This window comes from Trachypithecus francoisi, unplaced genomic scaffold (genome assembly GCF_009764315.1).
Source record: "Trachypithecus francoisi isolate TF-2019V2 unplaced genomic scaffold, Tfra_2.0 Lachesis_group15, whole genome shotgun sequence".
In the NCBI taxonomy this organism is placed as follows: Eukaryota; Metazoa; Chordata; class Mammalia; order Primates; family Cercopithecidae; genus Trachypithecus; species Trachypithecus francoisi.
Genome location: NW_022681460.1, coordinates 89,378,907 through 89,404,524, shown reverse-complemented (window position 1 = coordinate 89,404,524; position 25,618 = coordinate 89,378,907). Strand labels below are relative to the sequence as shown.

At 37.4% G+C, this 25,618-nt stretch overlaps 1 long non-coding RNA gene across 1 annotated transcript; it reads left to right on the top strand.

Moving 5' to 3' along the window:
• The first annotated feature begins 10,201 nt into the window (after nt 1-10,201).
• LOC117097554 lies at nt 10,202-24,687 on the top strand. The gene is made up of 3 exons (XR_004442989.1): nt 10,202-10,529; nt 11,168-11,382; nt 23,085-24,687. It is a non-coding gene; the product is annotated as an uncharacterized LOC117097554 (long non-coding RNA).
• Nucleotides 24,688-25,618: the final 931 nt, after the last annotated feature.

The following is a 25,618-nucleotide window of genomic DNA, read 5'->3' as shown; positions in this document are numbered from 1 at the left end:
GGCCAGGCTGGTCTTGAACTCCTAACCTCAGGTGATCCACCCACCTTGGCCTCCCAAAGTGCTGGGATTACAGGCATGACCCACCATTCCTGGCCCAATGGCACAATTTCTAAATATATCAGAAACCTACATTTAAGAATACTCCTTAAATACACCATTTCATATCTGGCAATACTTCCTGTATGATTTTATTATACCAAGTAAGCCAAATATGTCTCTTCTGGACTTCAGGGGACCTAATATCAAAAAAGTAATGAGGTCAAAAAGATGGAATTTAGAATTTGATTTTGGAATATTTTTCAAAAAACAAAAGTTTAAAACACTTGATATCACAAAATAGGATCACAGGTCATTGTAAAATAAGTCATTCATTTAGCCAAAGTGACAATTGAAAGATTTGGAAAAAAAAAAAAAAAAAAGCAAAAACTTGGAGGAGACTTACTTTCCCAAATTATAAGCCATAAGAAAGACAGCATGAGGCCAATTAAATCTGTCAAATCTTATAAAAAAGTCTATGAAACTTTAATCATCTTGACCGTAACATATAATTTCTATAAACATTTTTATAACCTTTGTTTTTTATTAAAAAGTCAGTTGTCAGTTAATGCTCCAAGAAAACCCTGTTAATCTGAGACAGGTGCCCAGATGCTGATCTTTCATCAGTGTGCCTTTGATATTAATGTTTAATTCATAGAGAAACTCTGAACTAACGTTATCTCTCAAAATTGGCCCTTACAATCTCACACACCCACCACTTCTGTGATAGTCCCTGGGCCTAGAGGGGTTGAATAGTTTTCATTTATGGCACTGTGTCTCACGAATGTACTTTATTTGATTGCCATCTTCTCTCAAGTCTGAAGATGATAATTTAACGGCTGTCACTGTTTAAGATTTAGCAGGACTTGGTGTCCTTTTAAGATCTGGGAGTCAAAGCCCTATAACTTAACAGCATGAGGACTTTAAAAGCAATACAGAAAGTTATATGGATGTAATAAACTTATTTTTTAATCTCAATTTTCTAGGCAATAAAAAATTTACTAACAATGACATAGGAATTATTTCAATAAAAAATAAAATCTGCTAGGTTGGTTACCAAAAGGAAAAAAAAAAAAAAAAAGAACTTCTGCAGTGTGATTGCTTTTCATTATGGGGAGTCCATTTGGATAATCTGCAAGTCAAAATGAATGAAGATGGTACTTGAATTAGTTAGACATCAGAAGAGTGTATCCTGGGTCATAAGTGAAAGTTTTTGATTTCATAAAGTCTAGAGCCCAGAATGTTATGTTAGAAGAAAACATTTCCTGTAGAACTTTAAGATAAAATGTTTTTAGCATCAGGCCACAACATCAGTTAGAACCTAAGGAAAAAAGGTTACAGGAGCTGATGAAAGAGTTGAAGAAGAAAGTTATTATCTCAGGCCTTCTCAAAGGGTAAACAAAGCTAAACACAGTGAGATGCAATAAAAGTTTAACTTTTGGGTTTAAAAAATTAAAATCTCTTGTAATTTTATTAAAAATAAATCAGTACCTTTTAATATCTTTTATTAAGAGTAAATCAATTTCCTTTTAATTATAGCCAACTTGATCACATAGGTTTTTTTCATAAATTCTGTTTTTACAAACCCTATTACAATTTACACAAACCATTTATGACATGCTTGGACTTCCTATATTATCCTAAGCATTCTTTTTTCTTAAATAACCAGTAATTTTATTTTAGGGCAAAAAATTTATAATATGAAATTGTTTCTCATATAAAATTATATTCCTTTGAATATTCCTTACCAAAAATACCTCTTTATATTTACAACTTTCTTGACATCTTTCTTAATGATTCCTTTTAACGTTGTTTTATAAATAATCTTTAAATAACCTTTGAAGTAGACAAAAATTATTTTTTAATAAGAACATGTTATTTTTTAGAAAAGTGTTTCCCTATAATTTTTAAAAAATACTGGAAATGACCCACTTAATTAATATTTATTGTTAATTTAACTTCAGATTCTAAATTATATGTTTTTTGTAAGCATTTATTCCATTATACTTACCTAATCAATTAATCTCTTAATAGTTTACCTAGGTTCGTTATGAAAACTATGATAATCATCATTTAAAGTTATTTCCCTTATCCATTTTTGTAGCCCATGGATTTCAGGTGTTTACCTAAGTAAGAACCTTAAGGTTAAATAAATGGGTGGTGGAGGAGTTGCCAATAATTCAAGATTTAACTGTTTCAGTTAAACCAATTGAAACCAGCCTTGTTGTCTGGGGTGTCACCCAAAGTTTCTTGGTCTCATGTCTGAGGAAATCAAAGACCCAGACAATCCAAAGGTGAAGTTGGAGCAGAATTTTAATAAGCAAAAGGAAGAAAGCTCTCTGGTACCAAGAGGGGTCCTAGAAAAATGGGTTGCAATTTTACAGTGAAATGCGAAGGTTTTTATAGACAAACTGGTGGGGAGGTGTGTTTCATTTATGTAGTGCACAAAAAAAAAAAAAGTCAGGACTAGGTGTATCATTTGCATAAGGCACAAATTTCTGACAGTCTTCACCCCAACCTTTCTAGTGCACATGTGGGCTCCTTAGCCTGAGTTACTCCATGTTGTTTATCTCTTCCTACTGTGTATGTTTGAAAAAAAAAAAAAAAGGGTCATAACCCTCCGTGGTGGATGTGCCTGGTCCAGGGTTGCTCTTCTTATCAGTGCTGCTGCAGGCACATCCCCTGTGCAAGCCTCCTTGTCTAGAGTATTTCAAAGAAGGGAGAGGGTGCTCTACTGGGGCTCAATATATATCAGCAAAACTTGCAGATCACACACGAGGTCCCATTCTGTGTTAGAACTTGCCTGCCTTATCTGTGTTTGCAGCCTGATCTTTCAGGCTGCTCTTTGCTAGAAGAGAAATGACTTATTGGGCTGCTTTTTGTTAGAAGAGAAGCTGCTTTTTGTTAGAAGGGAACTCTACTGAGGACTTTCGTCCTAACTATCTGCCTAGTTGATTTCTTTCTCTCTTCTCTCACAGTAATATTAAATTTCTTATTTATCATAAAATTACACAGGATAAAATTCTCTTTTGGGCTGCATTTACAGCTTTATAACTCGTGCCAAATCTTGACACCTCATAATATTTAGCAGAGATAAATAGAACACTTCCTAGCCAATAAATCTAAATAATAATGTAGGCTGACAATTCTGAAGACATTTCTAATTTGATTTTACCAATAACTTTAAAGCCAGCTTCTTTATTAGCAATTTACTTATGTCATGTGAACTTGCAAAGCATTTTGGCTCATTTACTTAATTCCTGAGTAGTCCTTTATTTCTAATCCAATTTGCTACCTTGTGGCCACAACACATAACAAAACACATGTATGTACACCTTAACTCACCTAAACATGCATACACATATGTACAGATAAACACATCTAAGCACATATACATACTCATACAAATAAAGATCCTATAGCTTTTACTTCAGAACTCTATCCATGAGATACTAATACAGACTTACCAGTTTACCACAAAATGGCTGGATGCAAATAGTGGTTTTTGTCTCAACACCAGTAGAAAGGTCCTTTAAATTGGAAAAAAAAGTACCTTTTCTTAAGCAAAAATCACATCCTCATTTTTTTTTTACAAACTTCACCAAAACCACATCTTATTCTCCTACTGTTCTAACTCTCAGTAACCCTAATTCCCAGGGAAAACATAGGATTACTTAATTTAACATAACATGACCTTAAGATTTTAAATTGCTGGAGAAAATTTTGAGACTAACCAAATTAATCTTACCAAAGATTACTAAAGTTATGTGAACTGAAGTGCCTCTGAGCTAGCTTCTATTAGTCTGACAAATGTTTACTTTTCTTTAAGCCAACTAATTAAATGTCTTTCATATAACTGGTACTGAAATATTATTTTCATATGACACATATGAACATATAGACATAACAGACTCAGAGGCAGATCTTATAAGTTTAAAATTTTTCATTTGCCTGTATTCAAAAATTTTCTCTTCCCTACTTTAGACTATTAACTTCTTCATTATCTGTTCCATGTCCTAAATAATTGTTAACTAGGTAACTCTAAATTTGCATCTCCAAAGATGTGAATTAGGTGAAACAAGGTAGAAGATGCACATCTTAAAGGCGCAGAATTAGATGTAAACAAAGACCATTTTCGTTATGTAAACTTTAAGCTATTGTCTTACCCCTAGTTAAAGTTCCTAATGGCTTAGGTGCAGAGACAGAGATGCCCTTACAAAATGGAAATTTCCTTTAAAGATATAAATTTCCATTACAAAGAATTTTATTAAAGTGATTTGGTTTGATAGGTGGTATTTCCAACTTAGCTACTTAATTAGATTACTGGCCTTTAAGAAATGGGTGAAGAAAATATGCAGGATTTTCTTATCTAAACATTAAAAACAGAAAGAGTAGTCGTCCCCTATAGTAATGACCATTTCCTGTAAACTACTCTCAGCCACCCCTAACATTGTAGCTCTCATACGGCATTATATACACCAAAGGCAAATACTTTCACAGTACAAGGTGATCTCTGGTACTCCCAAAAGACAAAAAAATCAGGTTATGCAATACAAGAAAGAAGAGCTTTAGACCTGAGAAGAATCAGCACATGACTCTTGAAACTCCACAGTGAAAGCAAAACAGCTCAAAAAGGGGTGATTGGCACCTTAATTCTGAGTTCCTCAAGGGGTCTGAGTCATTAGAAATCTTCTGTATTTTTTTTCACTTGGTACTGAAGATGGCAAAAGGAGGAGATGTTAGATATGAGTTCTAAATTTCTTTTCAAATAATCAATATGCCAGTATGTTCAATTATTTGCCTTCCTCCTAAAGTAATCTTTTTCGATTACCTGCTCCACCCTGACTCATTTCAATCACCTGCTGCATCCTGACGCATTACGTTTACCTGCTCCACCCTGACTCATTCTGATTACCTGCTACCTGTTCCACCCTGACTCTCTACCCTGCAGAACCATTTTTCCCGCCAAACCACTAACCCCTGTCACTCTCTTTAAATTAGCCAATTGGAATTAGTTTATCCTGTGCAGTGTAACCCTAGCCAATAGGGGAACGACACAGCAGCAGGGGCCACATGCATCAGGGATAAGACCCCCTTCCTCTCCCCTGTCCAAGTGTCCCTCACCATTGCTCCATCTGTAAGGGCACACTCTTCTATAGGAGCACCTTGTCTTGCTGAGAATTAAAAAGAAAATGTTATATTCGAGTGCTATTTCTTTTGTGGCACCAAAACTTTATTTATAACAACAAATAGAGTAGAAGATAAGTAAATGAGAGGACAATTTTTAAAGAAAGGAAGTGAACAGAGAAACCACGTGCCTTTTTTTTTTTTTTTGCAGCTGCATGGAATTTTAGTGAATCCAGAGGCCTTGTTCCCCATAATTTGGAATTCTCATTCAAATATGACCAAGTCAGGTAGAGTTAATCAAATCTGATGGAAGAAGACCAAAATAACAAAACAAATATGATTACTGAGGACTTTTAATGGTAAGGAGAAATTAAGACCAGTTACTTGTTAATCTTAACTTTCAGTCACTAAAGAGAATTTTCAAGACAAAACTCCAATTGAGCTACTTACCTAGGAATGAGCACAGGTTGAACACGGCTCTCTACCATCTATGAAGCAAGAAAAAATTCAAACTCGCTTTCTCTGTTGGAAGGGAGCAGAAACTCCAGAAAGGAGTTGCTGGCCCTCCATCATCATGGAAACAGGAAAACTAACCTTCCTTATTGGAAGTGAGTAAAACTTCAGGAAAGGAATTATAAAGCAAAATGAACCTTAGACCTCAGCCAAATTTGGGGAGAGGAATGATTCTCTGAAGGGACCTCCCAGACCTCAGCAAATTGTATTATGGTTTGAGCAGTAAAGATAGGCCAAGCTGGTACCAAGCAAGGATAGATTTGTCAAAGATCAGGCCACCTCGTCTGTTCCACTGGCCACCAGTTTATAAACCAAAGAATATCCAAGACAGGTCTCAATCAATTCAGAAGTTTATTTTGCCAAGGTTAAAGACATGCCTGGAAGAAAATAACATGGACCCACAGGAACAGTCTGTGGTCTGAGTCTTTCTCCAAAGATAAATTTGAGGGCTTCAATATTTAAGGGAAAATGTAGGCTGGAGGGGAGAGAGGTAGGGTATAGTAATCCCCAAGTTGTAAGAGAAAAGGAGCAGGTACAGGAATAGTCAATTATGTATTCATCTCATGCTCAATAAATTGGCACTTTATGTAAGATAAGCAACCTCTGGAGATATTTAACTTTTTATCTCCAGCTATCTGCTTGGGACCAAAAGGAAAGGCAGCTTCTTGCATGACTCAGCTTTCAGCTTCATTTGTTCCTTTTGGCATAATGAATTGGGGTCCCAAGTTATTTTTCTTTCACAGCTTTATATCAACTGGGAACTTGGAAGTAAAGCTAAAAATGTGTTGGCAACTTTCTTTTTCAAATTCAGAGTTTATGTTCTGACACAGGATTTTCTGATTAGCCCTCTTTGGCCATGGTGTTTGGAACAGCAAGGGTACTGTTTTTATTGTAGTGTCACATCTACACAGTCAGCCTGTGTAGATGTCCTTAAAATAAGCAAGAAAAGTAGACGGAGATGAAATTGGAGAGAGAGAGAGAGAATACTGCATTACAATTCTATTTCCTCATTTAAAACATGCTGAGAAAAGCAGTTATTTGTGCTCTGCAGTTGCTCTTTAAACATGTGTGAAGGAAAAGCCTGAAATTTTTAGTAAAATACATCCAAGTGTTTGTTATGCTGAGGGTTTCCACATTCTGAGCAAGTTATTTATTTATACAAGAATTGTCACAGGCAATTCTCAGAATAGCCACCTACTTGAGGAAAAAAATCACAGAAAATCATTACACAACATCTAGGTTTTGTTACATTTCATATATTTTGTGGTATTTTTAAATATATATACTTGTCATATTTTAAAATATTGAATTTATTATTCTAAACTGAGGTGGAAATTCTGCACAATAAACTGTTAGGAGAAAGTACGTTCTCCCTCAACTAGTTAGGAAATGGCAAAGGAAACCAAAGACAGGGTTTCCTGCACTCAAGGTAGTTTCAGGAAGAGTACAGATTCAAAAGTACTATGAGAAAGTGCCACCTGTGCACTCAGTAATGAAACCCTGGAGCTCTGTCCTATTGTGCCAGAATGACTCTCTCAGATAACTACCAGTTCCCTCAAGCCCCAACATACAAGCTTGGGCTGCAGAGGAAGGCCTTACATTTGTGCAAGAGGTGTTCTGTGAGATGTAGAGCAACATTCTTGGAGGTGTGTTCACACCTAAATATTCTATTTTTTGTTCTCTTGGCCAATAATAATGGCTCATGTTTCTATAGTGCTTTTCTTTTTTTAATTTTTAATTTTTATGGGTACATAGTAGGTATATATATTTTGGGGATATATGGAATATTTTGATACAGGCATACAATATGTAATCATCCCCTCAGGGTAAATGGAATATTTGTCACTTTCAACATTTATCCTTTGTGTTACAAACAATTTAATTACACTCTTATTTTTAAATGTACAATTATTATTGACTGTAGTAACCCTGTTGTGCTTTAAAACACTAGGTCTTATTCATTTTTTTCTACTTTTTTGTATCCATTAACCATCCTCACTTCCTTCCAGTCTTCTCACTACCCTTCCCAACCTATGGTAACCATCCTTGTCTCTATCTCCAGGAGTCAATTGTTTTAATTTTTAGCTCTCACAAATAAGTGAGAACGTGCACAGTTTGTCTTTCTGTGTCTAGCTTATTTCACTTAACATAATAACCTCCAGTTCCATCTATGTTGTTGCAAATGACAGGGTCTTCTTTTCTTATGGCTGAATAGTACTCCATCATGTACATGTACCACATTTTCTTTTCCATTTGTCTGCTGATGGACACTTAAGTTGGTTCTAAATCTTAGCTATTGAAAATAGTGCTTTAATAAACATGGAAGTGCAGATATATCTTTAATATCCTGATTTCATTTCTTTAGGGTATTACCCAACAGTGGGATTGTTGGATCATATGGTAGCTCTATCTTTAGTTGTGTGAGGAACCTCTAAACTATTTTCTAGTGGTTGTAGTTATTTACATTCCCACCAATTACCAATGTAGTAATTTACATTCCCAATGTGCAAGGGTTCCCTTTTGTCCATGTCTTCAACAGCATTCGTTATCATCTATCTTTTGGATAAAAGCCATTTTAACTGAGGTGAGATGATATCTCACTGCAGCTTTGATTTGCATTTCTCTGATGACCCGTGATGTTGAGCACCATTTCATATAACTGTTTGCTATTAGCATGTTGTCTTTTGAAAAACGTCTATTCAAGTATTTTACCCATTATTAGATTCTTTTTCTATTGAGTTGTTTGTGCTTGTTATATATTCTGGTTTTTACTCCCTTGTCAAATGGGCAATTTGCAAATATTTTCTCCCATTGTGTGGGTTGTTTCTTTATTGTTTCCATCACTGTGCAGAAGCTTTTTAACTTGATGTGATTCCATTTATCCATTTTTGCTTTTGTTGTCTGTGCTTGTGGGCATTACCTAAGAAAATTTTTCCCCAGATCAATGTCCTGGAGATTTTCTCCAGTGTTTTCTTGTAGGAGTTTCTTTGTATAAGGTTTTATATTTAAATCTTTAATCCATTTTATTTTTGTATATGGCAAGAGATAAGTGTTTACTTTCATTCTTCCACATATGGATATCTAGTTTCCCCAGCACCATTTATTAAGACTGTCCTTTCCCCAATGTATGTTTTTGGAGCCTTTGTCAAAAATGAGTTCACTGAAGATGTATAGATTTGTTTTAGCATTATCTATTCTGTTTCACTGGTTTATGTGTCTGTTTTTATACCAGTACCATGCTGTTTTGGTTACTATAGCTCTGTAGTATAATTTGAAGCAGTAATGTGATTCCTATAGTTTTGTTCTTTTTGCTCAGAATAGCTTTGGCTATCCTGGATCTTTTGTGGTTCCTTAAAAATGTTCAGATTGTTTATTTTCTTTTGTGAAGAATGTCATTGGTATTTTGATAAGGATTGCATTGAATCTCTAGATTGGTTTGGGTAGTATGGACATTTAAATGTAATTGGTTCTTCCAATCTATTAACAAGGAATCTCTCCATTTTTGTGTGTGTCCTCTTCAATTTCTTTCACCTGTGTTTTATAATTTTTATTGTGGAAATATTTCACTTGTTTGGTTAAATTAATTCCTAGGCATTTAATTTTCTTTGTAGCTATTGTAAAAAAACAAACAAACAAAAAAAAACTGATTAAGATTGGATAGATTTGTCTGTAAAGTTTTATTGAAGATTGGGGTTGACATTAATAGTACACTAATGCAAGGGTGAAATTTGGCTTTCTCTCTTGAACAAGATTTTCATCTAATATTAAAGGATAATGAAAGATTTTTGCCTGCCTTTTAAATAAACTACAGGAAAAAGAAGGGAAAGACAAGAGACAGATTGGAAAGCTAAATGTTATTCTATCAATAAATAAAGGTTATTGCCTTTTTGAAATTTTTGAGTCATTATTTTGGCAAAATAAATGACTTATGGTGACCTGGAATTCTATTTTATAATATCAAGTGTTTGAAATCTTTAACATATTTGATAGGTTTCCCAAAATCAAATTTCAGCTTCAAAATTGTCTTTCTTTTCCAACCTCTAACTTTGGGATGCTATAGAGAGCCCCTGAAGCATCCAAAAGAGAGGTAAACAGGATTTTTTGACATGTTAAGTTACGTGGGAAGTATTGTCAAAATAAAAATTAATGCTTAATTTTCTTCAGGTTATATTTTAGTGAATGTTAATATATGTTCCAAAATTGTATGAGATTCCTAAAATTCTAATGTGACTATATATATACTATCAATCGTAATTACAGTTATCGTATTAGTCCATTTTCATGCTGCTGATAAAGACATACCTGAGACTGAGCAATTTACGAAAGAAAGAGGTTTCATTGGACTTACAGCTCCACATGGCTTGGGGACACCTCACAATCATGGTGGAAGGCAAGAAGGAGCAAGTCCTGTCTTACATGGATGGCAGCAGGCAAACAGAGAATGAGGAAGATGCAAAAGCGGAAACCCCGGATAAAACCATCAGATGTTGTGAGATTTATTCACTACCATGACAATAGTATAGGGGAAACCACCCCCATTACTCAGTTATCTCCCACTGGTACCCTCCCACAACACATGGGAATTATCAGAGTACAATTCAAGATGAGATTGCGGTGGGGACACAGAGCCAAACCATATCAGGTATTATGTCAGTTATTGTAGGTCACAGAAATAACCAAATTCCCATGTCAATTGTGTCTTTATGACTGTTTAAAGCCATTTCCATAGTTAATTGCTTAATTCTGATGCAGCTTCTGAAAACTTCGCAAGCACTCAAAATCCTAGAATATAATATCTTTTAGGAAGTTTATGAAAGGATGGAAAGGACCCTGAAAAGCACTCTTGAATGCAGGTAAGAATTCCTAGAACTTTAATGAAAAGACTGACTGGTTTATAAAACTACTAACCCAAGTAGAACAAAAATTAATTGAATACCAAGAAAATACTTTGCCAGATTTTCATGCTCAATCAACCAATACTGAAATTGTTTAGATATACAATTTGAATGAACTCCATGGTCTAAGTCAAGTTACCTATGATAACCCATTAGTTCTCAGTGCTATGCACCTAAATTGGATAAACAACTGGTATTCAAGAGAACATAAGTCCAACATTAAGCATGGACTCATGGAGAACCAGGAGGGCTGCCTTGTCCTTTCTGAGTCCTCAAAACTTTTATTACTAAAAGTTCTGCATTTTGTGACTCATCATGGAAAAGACAAAATGATCCAAATTAAATATATATTGGTGTGGTGATTTCTAAATTGCTAAAATAGTTTATGACCAATGTTTGGTTTGTTAAACCCATATTCCTTGGAAGACAAAGCTTTAGGTACATTTGGCAACTTGATGGGCCATTCAGACATTTATAGAGGGATTTTATTCAGTTGTCATTTTCAATGCATGTTTTCTGGTTGTATAACAGCTTTCCCATGCAAGAGGGATGACATTATAACAGTAGATTATTATACCACTATGTATTTTCACCAGGTAAGGAAAGCATTTCATGGTTCACTTACTGAGGACCATCAACCCCTTCATAATTTAGAACCTGAAGATCAGATCTTCTGAGAACATCAGAGAAAGACTGCCCTTGGCATCCACACTGCAGCAAAACTTCAGGACCTTGAATCTTGGGCTCATAATTTCACAACTGAGAAGGGTTCATCCACACTCTTGGAACTATATCCATTGGAACCCTTAAGGTAAAGCTAACCAGGGAAGTTTCTCCCCAGAAGAAGATTGCATCCTTGATATGAACAGCTTTTTCCCAAGATCATGGATCAAGACTTCTCTACTATCATGAGACTCTTATCTTTGAATATTTTTCCCTTGCTTAGGCCTCTGTGAACAAGAGAAGTGAAAAGGGGGTTTGTTGTGTGCACTCATTGTGTATACTTTATTTGTGAAGGCTTTTGAAGCCAGCTTTTATACATGGATGAGCTTATACCTTGATAGATGGAAGATGAGGCCCAATGAAGGTGAGAAATTTTAAAGACACATATGTGGCCTCATAATCAGTCAGAAACAACATATTGGTTCACTCTTCTTAACCCACTTCATGGGTTAAAGAGAACATTGCCAGGAGGCCTTCACTCTTCTAGAAGGGCATTATGTATCTAGTCCTTTTCCCCCATTGTTTGGAGCAAAAGAGACAATGATTAGAAATGTATCCCTCATGATAAGCTCTATGGCAGATTCTACTGTAAAGGCTATGGTTGCAAAGCAGACTTTAAATTATCTTGTGAGAGTTATGCTAAATAATAGAATTGCTCTAGAGTACTTACTGGCTAAACAGAGAAGTATCTGTGCAGCTGCTGGCACTTGGGGCCTATGGAGAAATACATCACACCAGCTATTAAAGAGATGCAGTTGTAGGGGATTAACGAAGAGACAGCTTAGTTAAGCAGGCAGAATATTTATCTAGCTTATTCTTTTATCATTTAATTTTAGGTGGTTTGGTTTATGGGGATCTTGGGAAACTCTTTGTGTTATGCTCCTAATATTCATAATAGTAGTCTCTCTGGTCTGCTGTATTCTCTCAAAAGATTTAAATGTTTGCATTCAGCCATCTCTAGAATGTCAAATGGTCTCTCCAACTGGAATGACAAGAGCTGAAAGAAATGTGTGACCATGAGGGCACTGTAACCTATGAATGACATGCTGAGACCAGAAACCCAAAATGATGGTAACTAAGAGTGACACAAAAGCCTTAATTTTTGGTCACACTCTCACCTAAGTGAGAACCTGATGAAAAAGGGGGAATTTTTTAACAAAATTATGGGAGGCTATTGTTTTCGACTGAACTCATGCACAAGGCCCCAACAGAGTCGACTAAACCAAAATGGAGTCACTCATACTACCTGTGACATAAGCAAACTAAGACTTTAAGGAAACACACGGATCTTAGAACAGACCAGGTTTTGGGTTTTTTTCTCCTGTTTCTCCTTTTTTTGTTTGTTTGTTTGTTTGTTTGTTAACAGAGGAAAAAAAACTCAAACCTGGTCTCTTCTAGGATCTAGGTGTTCCACCATAGGGTACAAGGTCCCTCCTTGTCCTAGAGAAGATCTAGAACACATTTCTAGGAGCCAGCCTTATACATGGATAAACCTATACTTTGATAGATGGAAGATGAGGCCCAATGAAAGTGAGAAACACATATCTATGACATTCCAGCATAAGAATCTAAGGTATAATTCTTACATGACAGGAATCTGCTCCATTAACAGTTGGCAGATCTCACTTGTAAAATTGTTTCAGCACTCTTCCCCGAACCCATGGGCAGAGTTTTAAAAATTCCTTATAGATTATCTTTAATATTTTTAAGTCTATTTTGTTCTGTGATTTTTTTCTTTGAATCATTTTTGCTAGCATGTTGCCTAGAAAATGGTTTATTTTATCTAATTTTCTAATTTACTGGCAAAAAATTTGTTCAAATTATTTTCTTATTTTTGATATTCTTTCTATATCTGCAGTTAAAGCCATTTTTTATTTGTAGTGTTTACCTGCTCTCTCTCTCTCTCTCTCCTCTCGTTCATCAGTGTTTTCAAAGTTTTAGTTATTAGCATTTTTTAAATAATGAGTCTCTGGTTTTGTCAATTCTCTCTAATGTACTTTTGTCTTCAATATCATTACTTTTGCTCTTACCTTTATTATCTATGAAATGCAGCTGCTTTGCTGTGACTCCTTTTATTCCTGGGGTTAGGGAGCAGAGCTTCAGAGGAGGAAGAACAGAGTGTACTATTTTTGAAATGAAGTTGAGCCAAGAAAAATTGAGGCTGGCATTTCCTCTGAGAAGTGCTAGACTCAAGTTATTCTTTAAAGGAAACATTTAGAAACCCTTCTTTGGAGCTTTTGGAGAGCCCTAGAAGGTATGTTCCAAGTGAATATTTTCAGAGAACATTAATGTTGTTTTTATTTCATAACAAATTTCTATGTAACCTTAGAGTAAAGAGGAAAAGGATCTTCTATTTTCTTAAAAATACTGTGATTCACTGCAGAGCTCATAAATGCTAAATCACAGCATGGTAGGCAAGTGAAAAGAAAATAAGAAAGCAATGACTATCTACATAATTTATTTCCAAGTCATAGTCCATGGGCTGACTTCTTTTAGCATTTGGCACTTTGCCAAGCTGATGAACCTCTACCCACACGTAGTCAAAACCCACAGATAATATGGATTTCCCTTTCTCCAGCATTGGCAAGCACCTAAGTGATATGGAAGTATTTGGAAGAGCTTGTTTATATAGATCTGTATTGTCACCCATCAATCTGATCTCTTTGATGTCTTAGAATTTCTGATGTCTTCTGAGTCTACTCTGGGGTGATAGTTCCATCCTTCAGTGTAATTTAATTTTTTACGTTAATGAAAAAGTTCTTAGTTTAATTAGGCATGCAAATAAATACACATTTATTATTTATTATTTATTTTAATGCAGCTATTATGGTGCATCATAATAAATGCTACGTCAGAAATATGCAAAAAGTGAGGTAGAGACAGAATCCCTCACTCCATATTAAGGAATCATAATTCCATAATTCCATAATTCCTCCTCCAGGATTCCTGGAGGAGGCACTGAAGCTTAAGTTATAAAGGTTAGCTTTACCTTCAGGCAAGGTTATCTGAAAGCTCTTTCAGACTGGTAAATGGATGTATTAATCTGTTCTCATGCTGCTATAAGGGCATACCTGAGACTGGGTAATTTATAAGGGAAAGAGATTTAATTGACTCACAATTCCACATGGCTGGGAGGCCTCAGGAAACTTACAACCATGGCAGAAGGCACGTCCTCACAGGGTGGCAGGAGAGAGAATGAGTGTCGAGCAAAGGGGAAGGCCCCTTATAAAACCATCGTATCTTGTGAGAACTCACTATCACAAGAATAGCACAGGAAGAACTTCCACCATGATTCAATTATCTCCACCTGGTCCTGCCTTTGACAATGGGGATTATTACAATTCAAGGTGAAATTTAGGTGGAGACACAGAGCCAAACCATATCAAAGGGTAAGAGGAGTTAAGGCCGTAGGAGTGAAGGGATTGGTGGAGCTCTATAAAGGCAGTAAGGCCAGGTACATGGAGGACCCAGTGTTCCCATCTGCTAAAATGCTCCAGTCATGAGAAAGGAGGCAGGAGAGGAAAGGAAGGGTAAGTAGCACAGCATAACTTTTCTGAATTGGAATAGCTGGTCGTGCCTTCTGGCACAGAAGACGCAAATCAAACTCTCAGATCTCACCTAGAGAAAACAGTTCTGCCTCACTCAACCAGAGTCACTCCACGTATGAGCCGTCTGCTCTCATCTCACCTGACTGGCTTGCCCTGTATCAAATGACTGATGTCAAGGTAAGAACTCTTCCCATCTATAAAAACTCTCTTCCCATCTAAACTGTGCCATTTGCTGATCTTTTCTCCTACCTCATCATTTCTAGAACTAGTGAGTCAGACCAGGGTGGTCAGGGATGGAGGCTTCAGCTGATCTAGTCATGATAAAGCCAGGCCTCAGGTCATGAAAGCCAGAGGAAGGCCATGCTGACTCACCACTAGGCTGATCCCACAATGTGCTCGGGGCAGCAAAGCTGGGGCCATGAGCATCCTATTGAAAGAACGTTCTATTTCAAAAATAGCTTCAAAGCTATTGTCCTAGGAAATACAAGAATGTTGTGTTATAATTCCTTACACTTACATTAGTTTATATAAAGATCTTAATCTGGCCCTAGTTGAAAGGTTAGTGTATTGGGACCAGGCCCCTCATTTAAAGTGCTTCTGGGGCTCAAGGGCTGGAGTGAGAAGTCCATGGGGGACCTGATCTCAAGAATAACTGAGATCTGTAGCAATGTTGTAAAGCGCTTTCACAAGCTGCATCTCATATCTTCCTCACTAAACCTTACGAGCTGCATTGTATTAATAATTCTTACTTTGCAGATGGGGAAATAGATGCTAGGGGAAGTTGCATAATTAACCAAGTTCCTCAGCTGGTGGGAGTAACATTTAGAACTCACATCCAGATCTTTTGACTCCTGAGCCCACAGCTTCATTCCCTACCCAAGGCCGTGGTCTTGTGAAACTCTCATAAGCTCATAATTGTTTCACCTTGGCTATGAGGGCATGAGCTGAAGAGCAGAAAATCTAGCCCTTCAAGGTCTGAACTTACGAGTCCAAGGCAAGAACAAAGTTAGCTGAACTCAGGCTGAGCTAATACATTGATTTTTGCACCCCTTATATTCATTCAGCTAAGGCCAGAATGAGGGCAGCCTGGATATACAGGTGGGGATGAGGTGACCCCAGATGGCAGAGTGCAGGAGTAGGTGGGGGGTGGATAATTACAACAAGACTTTGCGTTATCTCTAAGTATTCTTGTCCTGCGGGATGACCTTGAGAAATTGTTCTACTTCCCTATTTCTCTAGCTCTGCAATGAATTGAATACGTTAGTGCCTGTGCTGTGAAGATGTAGGGACGGTCCCGGTCCTCAGGATGCTTACATCCAGAAGAATGCATTTTAAATGGTCTATGTATAAGGGAGAATGTTTTTCGTTTTTGTTTTTTAGAATCATTAAGAAACCGATTCTTCTGGGAAACACAGAGGAATAACATGTTATTTTAGATTTCAAAATTTGTAGAAGATTTTGAATGGATTTGGTATTTGAACTGCTTTGTCAGGAAGTAGGATTTTGATGGTCAGGGCTGAGGACATACTGGGGAGCAAATACAAGAACGTGAAAAAGCCAGGTGTGCAGTCTCTCTCGCTCTCTCCTCTTCTCTCCACCCCCCTAGTAGTTCTGTTTCTCTGAAGAATCCTAATGTGTACCCCAACTGTTTCCAAAAGGATTTTGAGATTGCTAAGCAGCCACATTCAGTTCAATCTGGCTTTACATTTTGTAGCTTTAAGCAATTTTGGGGGCAATGAATGTACCTTCAATAGACTTTTGAGTGTCAACCTTTATTTTCTCCCAATCTATTGCCTACAGTCCCCAGGCTACTGCTGCTCCATCTAATGATCCTTACAGTAAATACACTAAAAGAATAGACAATGAATTCAACAGAGACTGATCCCTGTAGTCTGCACATAAGATTTAGTCTGCGGTTGATACTAATATGCGTGAACACAGCGTACATTGCTGTTCCCTCTGCCTTAAGGTTTAGATAGCATATGTGAGAATGAAGTGGCCCCTCTGAAGGAAACAGGAAAGTCATATAGTAAAATGTAATGAAACAAGGATAAGCAGCTATCTTGGAAACTGTGACAAGAGGCTTACAGAAAATTTTGGAGATGTCGATAAGGGAGACATGGAGAGTAAGGGGTGGGTCACTGTTTCTCCAGGGCTGATAAATCATGGCTCCAATGTGGACTTGGTGCCAGGTCTCTCAAATGACGCTGCTCCTCAACACACACACACAGACACACACACACACAGAGTTTTAAATTTCCATGTGACCTAGAAGACATACTTTTTCCTGGGGCCCAGTTTTCTCGTCTGTAATAATGACAGGAGTAAGCCAGATGATCTCTAAGTTCCTCTCCAATTCTGGTATTCTATAACTAAAATTTGTTTTCTCTAATCAGTTCTGTGATTTGGAAGAGAATGAGTTGATAATCCAGTGGGTTATGACAGTTATAGTTCTCTTAATAAATTAAATTAGAATATTCATGTTTTGGCATTCACATCCACATTTGCAGGCTCTGATTAGCATGGACAATTCTCTCTCCCAAATCACTTCCACACGAATTTATCAAATCATCTGACTAGTCCCACTCATCCTGACCACATCACATCACAAGGCGGCATTCGTTAGGGCAGTTATAACATCCCCTAGGGTATTTGCACAATGACTGCTTACCATAGGGAATAGGCTTCCCTCCCTGCAACAAACAAAGAAAATGTCTTTTAAAATGCTCTAAATAATACATGTGAAAACATAGTCAATACTCAAGGTATAAAGGAAAAAAGCAAAAATGGCTAAATTCCCACCACACAGAGATTATCACCATGAACATGTCAGTGAACATTCTAACATATATTTTCTATGTTTATATATACACACAAATAATTTTGCATAAATGGGATCATATCCATGCAATTTTATAATTTTTAAATCTTATTAAAACTTTTATATTTTAAATTGTATCTAAAACTTACTTTAGAGTCCAATAATATTTTAATACAGAATTTTAAAATTATAGTATATTTTTCTTGTATTTAAGGAAAGATTATCGGTCTACAAAGGGGAGATTAGAAGACTTGCTTTCTCAACCACAGTTGTACCATCTATGCCTAAAGATACTGAAAAATGTGACAAGTGATGTAACAGAGAATTCTGACTTTCTAAAGAAATCATGCAAAATTTTAAATGAAACAAATGATGAAACCTATGTTTCCCTCACTTTTTAGATGTTAATAATTTAATAATTTGCCAAAGCAGGTCTTATGAAAAAGAAAAATTTCAGATGATACAGCATGTCAATTAAATTGTGGTCAATTTTGAGGGCAATGCCTCATAGTTTGAAGAAGAAAAATTGAGGCCATGAGCGGTGGCTCATGCCTGTAATCCCAGCACTTTGGGAGGCCGAGGTGGGTGGATCACGAAGTCAGGAGATCAAGACCATCCTGGCTAAAATGGTGAAACCCTAACTCTACTAAAAATACAAAAAAATTAGCCGGGCATGGTGGTGGGCACCTGTAGTCCCAGCTACTTGGGAGGCTGAGGCAAGAGAATGGCATGAACCTGGGAGGCAGAGCTTGCAGTGGGCCGAGATTGCGCCACTACACTCCAGCCTGGGCGGCAGAGCGAGACTCTGTCTCAAAAAAAAAAAAAAAAAAGAAAAGTAAAAGAAAAATTGAATATTTTAATTGTAGACTTGATGAGCTCTTTAAATGCCAAAAATGATTTGTTACACATTTTTGAACTAGAAACGAAAACTCTCTGAAGCATCTTCTAGGAATAAGTAGTCATATTGCATTAACCATAAGAGCATAACCAATAACTGAGAGACCTTTTACAATTTTAAAGTCAAATATTGCTGAATGCCTGCTGGATGAAAAGTAAATAAAAGACATTACAGCAGGAACACTTTCCAATATTACAGCAACTCAGTGAAAATCACTTCTGCTGCATTCTGAAGGAAGATGGTTGTCTCAGGAAAATCAACTGGAGTTGCAAGCTGAGCTAGCTGCTTTGTTTACAGAACACCATTTTTACTTGAATGAACAAGGAAAATACAAACTATGTTTATTCAGTCGTGTATTTTGGCAGATATTTTCTGGAAAATTAACAAAGTAGACTGTCACTGCCAGAACTAACATTTTTTGCTAATTTTGCTGATTTTGTGTTTTGTGCTAATGATAAAGTTTCAACTTTTTAGAGATTAGAATTTTGGAAAACTTCCGGGCGCGGTGGCTCAAGCCTGTAATCCCAGCACTTTGGGAGGCCGAGACGGGCGGATCACAAGGTCAGGAGATCGAGACCATCCTGGCTAACACGGTGAAACCCCATCTCTACTAAAATATACAAAAAAACTAGCCGGGCGAGCTGGCGGGCGCCTGTAGTCCCAGCTACTTGGGAGGCTGAGGCAGGAGAATGGCGCAAACCCAGGAGGTGGAGCTTGAAGTGAGCTGAGATCCGGCCACTGCACTCCAGCCTGGGCGACAGAGCGAGACTCCCTCTCAAAAAAAAAAGAATTTTGGAAAACTTTGATCCTCCACTGTGAATTTGTCAGCTTCACAACGCTTGAAGACATTTTTGTGAGATTTATAGGTATTCACAAATGTGAATTTTTGTTTGTTTGTTTGTTTTAGACGGAGTCTCACTCTGTCACCCAGGCTGGAGTGCAGTGGCGCGATCTCGGCCCACAGCAAGCTCCGTCTCCCGAGTTCAAGCCATTCTCCTGCCTCAGAGTAGCTGGGATACAGGCACCCGCCACCACGCCCGGCTAATTTTTTTGTATTTTTATTAGAGACAGGGTTTCACCATGTTAGCCAGGATAGTCTAGGTGTCCTGACTTCGTGATCCGCCCTCCTCGGCCTCCCAAAGTGCTGGGATTACGCGCCCAGCCGTATTTTTTATTTTTTATTTTTTTTATTTTTTTATTTTTTTATTGAGACAGAGTCTCGCTCTGGCTCTGTCACCCAGACTGGAGTGCAGTGGAGTGATCTCAGCTCATTGCAACCTCTGCCTCCCAGGTTCAAGCAATTCTCCTGCCTCAGCCTCCCCAGTAGCTGGGATTACAGGCGCCCACCACCCCACCCGGCTAATTTTATATTTTTAGTAGAGACGGGTTTCACCATGTTGGCCTGGCTGGTCTGGAACTCAAATGATCTGCCTGCCTCGGCCTCCCAAAGTGCTGGGATTACAGGTGTGAGCCACTGTGCCCGGCTAAAAATGTGATTTTTTTCATATCATTTACTTTTTGATATGAATATTTGAACTGATATTTACCAATATGTAATCTTGTAAAAAATATGCATAGGTAAAGATCCATTCATTCCAAGTGTAAGATAGACCAGTGGATTTTAATGTTACAGAGTACAAAAAGTTCATTGTTATCATTTCACATCCCACAATGAAGCTTACCTTTCAGAAACTACTGCTTGTTGAAATTTGATGTTATGTCAGAGAAGACTATCCACAGTTATAAAAGGCTACTTAAATGCTTCTATCCTTTTCAACTATATATCTCCGTAAAGTTTGAATGTTTTCAACCCAAATAGCATATTGCAACAGATTGAATGCAAAAGTAAACATGAGAATCCAGCAGACAGTAAAGACATGTGCAAAGATGTAAAACAATGCCACTCTTGTCACTAAATGTTTTTGTTTTAGAAAACTCATTTGTCATAAACATGTTAATTATGTCAACATGCAATTGGCTTATTGTTATTTTAAATCAATCAAATATTTTTAAAATTCAGTTTTATATCTGATATGATAACTGCTGATAAACATAATCCACAGAAATAAAAACTCTTTAGGGTCCTCAATGATTTTTAAGAGTTGTAAAATGGTGTTGTGACCAAAATATTTGAGAACCACGGATCTAAAGTAAATCCTAATTTACCCAATTTGTTTAATGGATGCCTTGATTTAAATTGCCTATTGATTTACCTTGTCTATTAAAAATATATACCCTACTGGCCGGGCGCGGTGGCTCAAGCCTGTAATCCCAGCACTTTGGGAGGCCGAGACGGGCGGATCACGAGGTCAGGAGATCGAGACCATCCTGGCTAACACGGTGAAACCCCGTCTCTACTAAAAAAATACAAAAAATTAGCCGGGCGAGATGGCGGGCGCCTGTAGTCCCAGCTACTCGGGAGGCTGAGGCGAGAGAATGGCGTAAACCCGGGAGGCGGAGCTTGCAGTGAGCTGAGATCGGCCACTGCACTCCAGCCTGGGCGACAGAGCGAGACTCCGTCTCAAAAAAAAAAAAAAAAAAAAAAAAAAAAAAAATATATATATATATATATATATATATATACCCTACTAATGAAATAAAAGTCAACATATCCTTTTCATAAAAGAACAATTACCTAAGCAATAATGTTGATTTGGAGTTTAAATATATGGTTCAAATAGTACCTACAGTTTTTTTTTTTTCTTTTTAAGGAATTTGAAGTCAAAATTTATATTTTTGTTTCCTGGTTTTTTTTTATTTTTAATATCAGTTTAGCAATAGGAAAACGTTGACTTATTCGATTAAAATGGTTAAGATCCACACTGAATGTGCCTTACTACTAGATCATGGACAAACTTATTCTTTTCTAACTTACAATTTAGCATTTGTTCACTTTTAAACAAGTTTGAATGTAAATTATTCACTGGGCTTCTCAGAACGAACTTGTACTTTCAGTTAGGGATATTAATAAATCTTAACCTTGTAGTGTATGATCTGTGGTTTATTATTTTCTCCCCTGGCATTCAGCAAAGTGCATACGACGTACTCAGTAAATGTTTCTTGGATGACTGACTGATAAATGATGCGTACGGGAGTGAATAAATGAGTAAATGGGTGAATGAATGTTTTTTTTAATCAAAAGAGTTTAGCTATACGCATATTTGATGACAAATTAGAAACAAGAATGATCCTTTGAATATGTATGCCCTGGCAGACAGCCACCCCTGGTTCAGAGCCTCCTTCCTAACCCCAGGCTATTCTGACCCTGATAGCCTGAGTGCTATTCCTACCTTTCCTTGGCCTTTCTTTCTTTCTTTCTTTCTTTCTTTTTCTTTCTTTCTTTCTTTCTTTCTTTCTTTCTTTCTTTCTTTTCTTTCTTTCTTTCTTCTTTCTTCTTTCTTTCTTTCTTTCTTCTTTCTTTCTTTCTTTCCTTTCTCTCTCTTTCTCTCTTTCTCTTTCTTTCTCTTCTTTTCTTTCTTTCTTTCTTCCTTCCTTCTTCCTTCCTTCCTTCCTTCCTTCTTCCTTCCTTCCTTTCTTTTCTTTCTTTTCCTTCCTTCCTTCCTTCCTTTCTTTTCTTTCTTTCTTTCTTAACGGAGTTTCACTCTTGTTGCCCAGGCTGGAGTGCAGTGATGCGATTTTGGCTCACTGCAACCTCTGCCTACTGGGTTCAAGCAATTCTCCTGCCTCAGCCTCCCGAGTAGCAGGGATTACAGGCACCCACCACCACGCCCAGCTAATTGTTGTATTTTTGGTAGAGACAGGGTTTCACCATGTTGGCCAGGCTGGTCTCAAACTCCTGACCTTGGGTGATCTGCCCACCTCGGCCTCCCAATGTGCTGGGATTACAGGCATGTGCCAGCACCCCCGGCCACCTTTCCTTAGACTTTCTTTATGCCCTGTTTAGCCTGGACTTCTGAGTGCCATTTGCTCCTATCTGACTTCACTGACGTGACATAACCCATTATCTCAGGTTGGGCTTTTCTTGGAAGCAGTACAAGATAAGGATAAAGAAGGGAGTGGACTCCGGAACCTACCTCCTAGCCTGACTCTACCACTTCCTGGTGGGCTGACTTTGGGCAAATGCCTTTGTTCCCCTCCTCTGTATGATGGGGATCATAAGAGCATTACCCTCATGGGATTGTCATGAGAATTCCATAAGTGAGTCTTTGTGAAGTGATTAGAATGGTGCTTTGCACACAGTAAGCTCTTTATAGATGTTTTTAAATAAATGTAAAAGTACATAAGGACAGCATGGCTTGGCTGGCCTTTAGAAGCCTGTTAGACTCCAGTTTGAGTGGGGGTGGGGAAGCCTCTTTCCCCAGACCTGCCTGCCCCATTGTACAGCTCTTTGGACCCAAGTCCTGGCTCTTCACAGATGGGCTTCATTCTCCACATTGGCTCACATCTGGCTGTATCTTGAGACAGACCATCCTACCTGGGGAACACAAATTTTCACATCTAGGACAAGTAAAACAACTGCCATTCAAATGTAACTTTCATGAGGTATCCTTCCACCCATATAGAAATATCAAAGATTATCAGAAAAAAGATGGGAAGAGCAGTCTCTAACAGCAGAAATTACTCACAAGAGCAAAACAGAGGAAGGTAAGAAAAATAAATTCAGACTGGGAATAAACATTATGTTATTATGATTATGTTACAAATCTTGACCAGTTAAGAATAGTCACCTGCCTAAAATGATTAATCAATCTTCCTTTCTGGTTAGTGTATATTCTGTTCAGACACTGCAAGGGTTATCTGAGAGGACTTGTCCCTCGAATGCCCATAACCTTTGGCTGCAGCTTATTCAATAGACATGTGTAATTATTATACATTTGAGTTAGTCACATCATGTCATGTTGGCTGAGACATGAAGTAATTTCTAATTGGATCAGTTACAAACCTTTCTTTTTCCTGCTTAAACCATAATACCTGCAGTTTATATATGTTTTATTTCCTATGAGCTGTTAATGAGGATGATGTTCTTCTTCAGAGTTGAAATAAAGGAAAAGTTGTCTTAAATAAGCACCTGGAGGCCTAAGAAATCTCATGGAACTGTTAGGGCCTAGAGATAGGGCCTAATCACTATAGAAGAAGTATCTTAAAATAGTTAAGTTTCACACACCCTAACCGCCATGTTTTGTGTAAGTAAGTAAGTAGGAAAATGCCAGTAACTAAACTGAAATGTAACATTTGAAAAGATCCTAGGGTTGCTGCATTTGTCAATGGATAACGTAAGTAGCAGTTCATCAACCTGCAAACACTGTACCACACTCACTGATACACAGTTACAACCGAGAAACCATTAGCAATCTAGTGTGCAGACCAAGAGACTGTCCTTTCTTTCAGTCATTACTCCCCTCTCTGATTTCTAACAGCATAGGTTAGTTTTGCCTGCTTTTGTTTTTAAGTAAATGGAACCGTTTTCTATGTACTCTTTTGACTCTGACTTTCCTTCATTATTGATTGTGAGATTCACCCATTACATAGTTTGTTTTTAAATCTTGCTACTTTCAGGCTCTGTGACTTAGGGAAGTTGCTGTAGAATCAGGGTAACAATGGCTAATTCTTAGGAGTGAGTGCGAGAATGAAGTAAGATAACAGGAGAAGGCCTCTCAGCCACTGCCCATTTCTAACAGATGCCCTTGCCATCTCTCCTCCGACAGCCTCTGCTGTCCCACCCTACTCCTTGACCTTGATACCATGCTGCAGCTTCCTCTGGCTCTTCTCACATGGGGCTGGGCATCTGCAGCATTGGACAGGCAACACCCAGGCTCCTGGCAGATCTGCTTTCCCTAATTAATAGGCTTCATAAAGAACTCTGAGGATAAAAATAAAAGCCATAGTCTGAAAGAAACTACTTGCTGCAAATCACGTAATTGGTGAAGAACTTGTATCCAGAATGTAAAAAGAGACCTCTCAAAACTCAAAAAGAAGAGAATAAATACACAACTCAAAACTTGGGCAAAGAATTTGAACAAACATTTCACCAAAGGAGGTATGTGGATGACAAACACATGAAAATATGCTCAACATCGTAAGTCATTAAGAAAATGCAAATTAAAACTACAGTGAGATGCCACTGCACATCTATTAGAAGAGCTAAAATTACAAAAAAAAAAAAAACAGAAAACAGAAAAACTGACCATACGAGGTGTTGGTTAGGATGTGGAGGAACCAGAACTCTCATGCATGGCTTGTAGGGATGTAAACAGATACAAACACTTTAGAAACAGTTGGAAGTTTTTAAAAAATAAAAATATACACCATAGGACCCACCATTACTCTTCTAGATATTTACCTAAGAGAAATGAAAGCATATGTCTACACAATGACATGTAAACAAATAGGAACTTTATTCATAAACTGGAAACAACCAAAATGTCTATCAACAGATGAATGGATAAACAATTTTGATACATCCTTACAATGGACTACTACTCAACAATAAAAAGGAATTAACTATGAATAAACACAAAGGGATTGAATTGCAAAATTGAGAGAAAGAATCTAGGCAAAGAGTACATACTCTATGATTCCATTCATGTATGTTAGTAAATGCAAAATAATCTGTAGTGACAGAGAGTAGCAAATCAGTGGTTGCCAAGGAGTGAAGGGGATGGGCTGGGAGGTACCACAAGGGATCGTGAGGAAACTTTTGCTAGTGATGCATAGTTTACTATCTTGATGTTAGTCATAGTTTCATGATTGTATACATATGTCAAAACTTATGAACTTGTGTACATTAAATATGTGCTCTTTACTCTATGTCAGTTATGCCTCAATAAAGCTACTGTAATTTTTTTTTTAAGGAAAAAAAAGGACTGTGAAGCTTTCAGATCTGAGTGGTACATTAAGCATTTTCAATACTTAAATAGAACACTGTTTCATTTGGTTACCAAAATGCAATTACTTTTTAAGAACAATTACTAATGTGTTTCCTGCCCATTTGGACTGTTCATGATCCGTTGCTTGGTTGCTTACGGACTGCCAACCAATAAATAACCCTTCAGGAAGATGACCACTCTCCAAATCAGGCTTAGTATGCCCATTAATT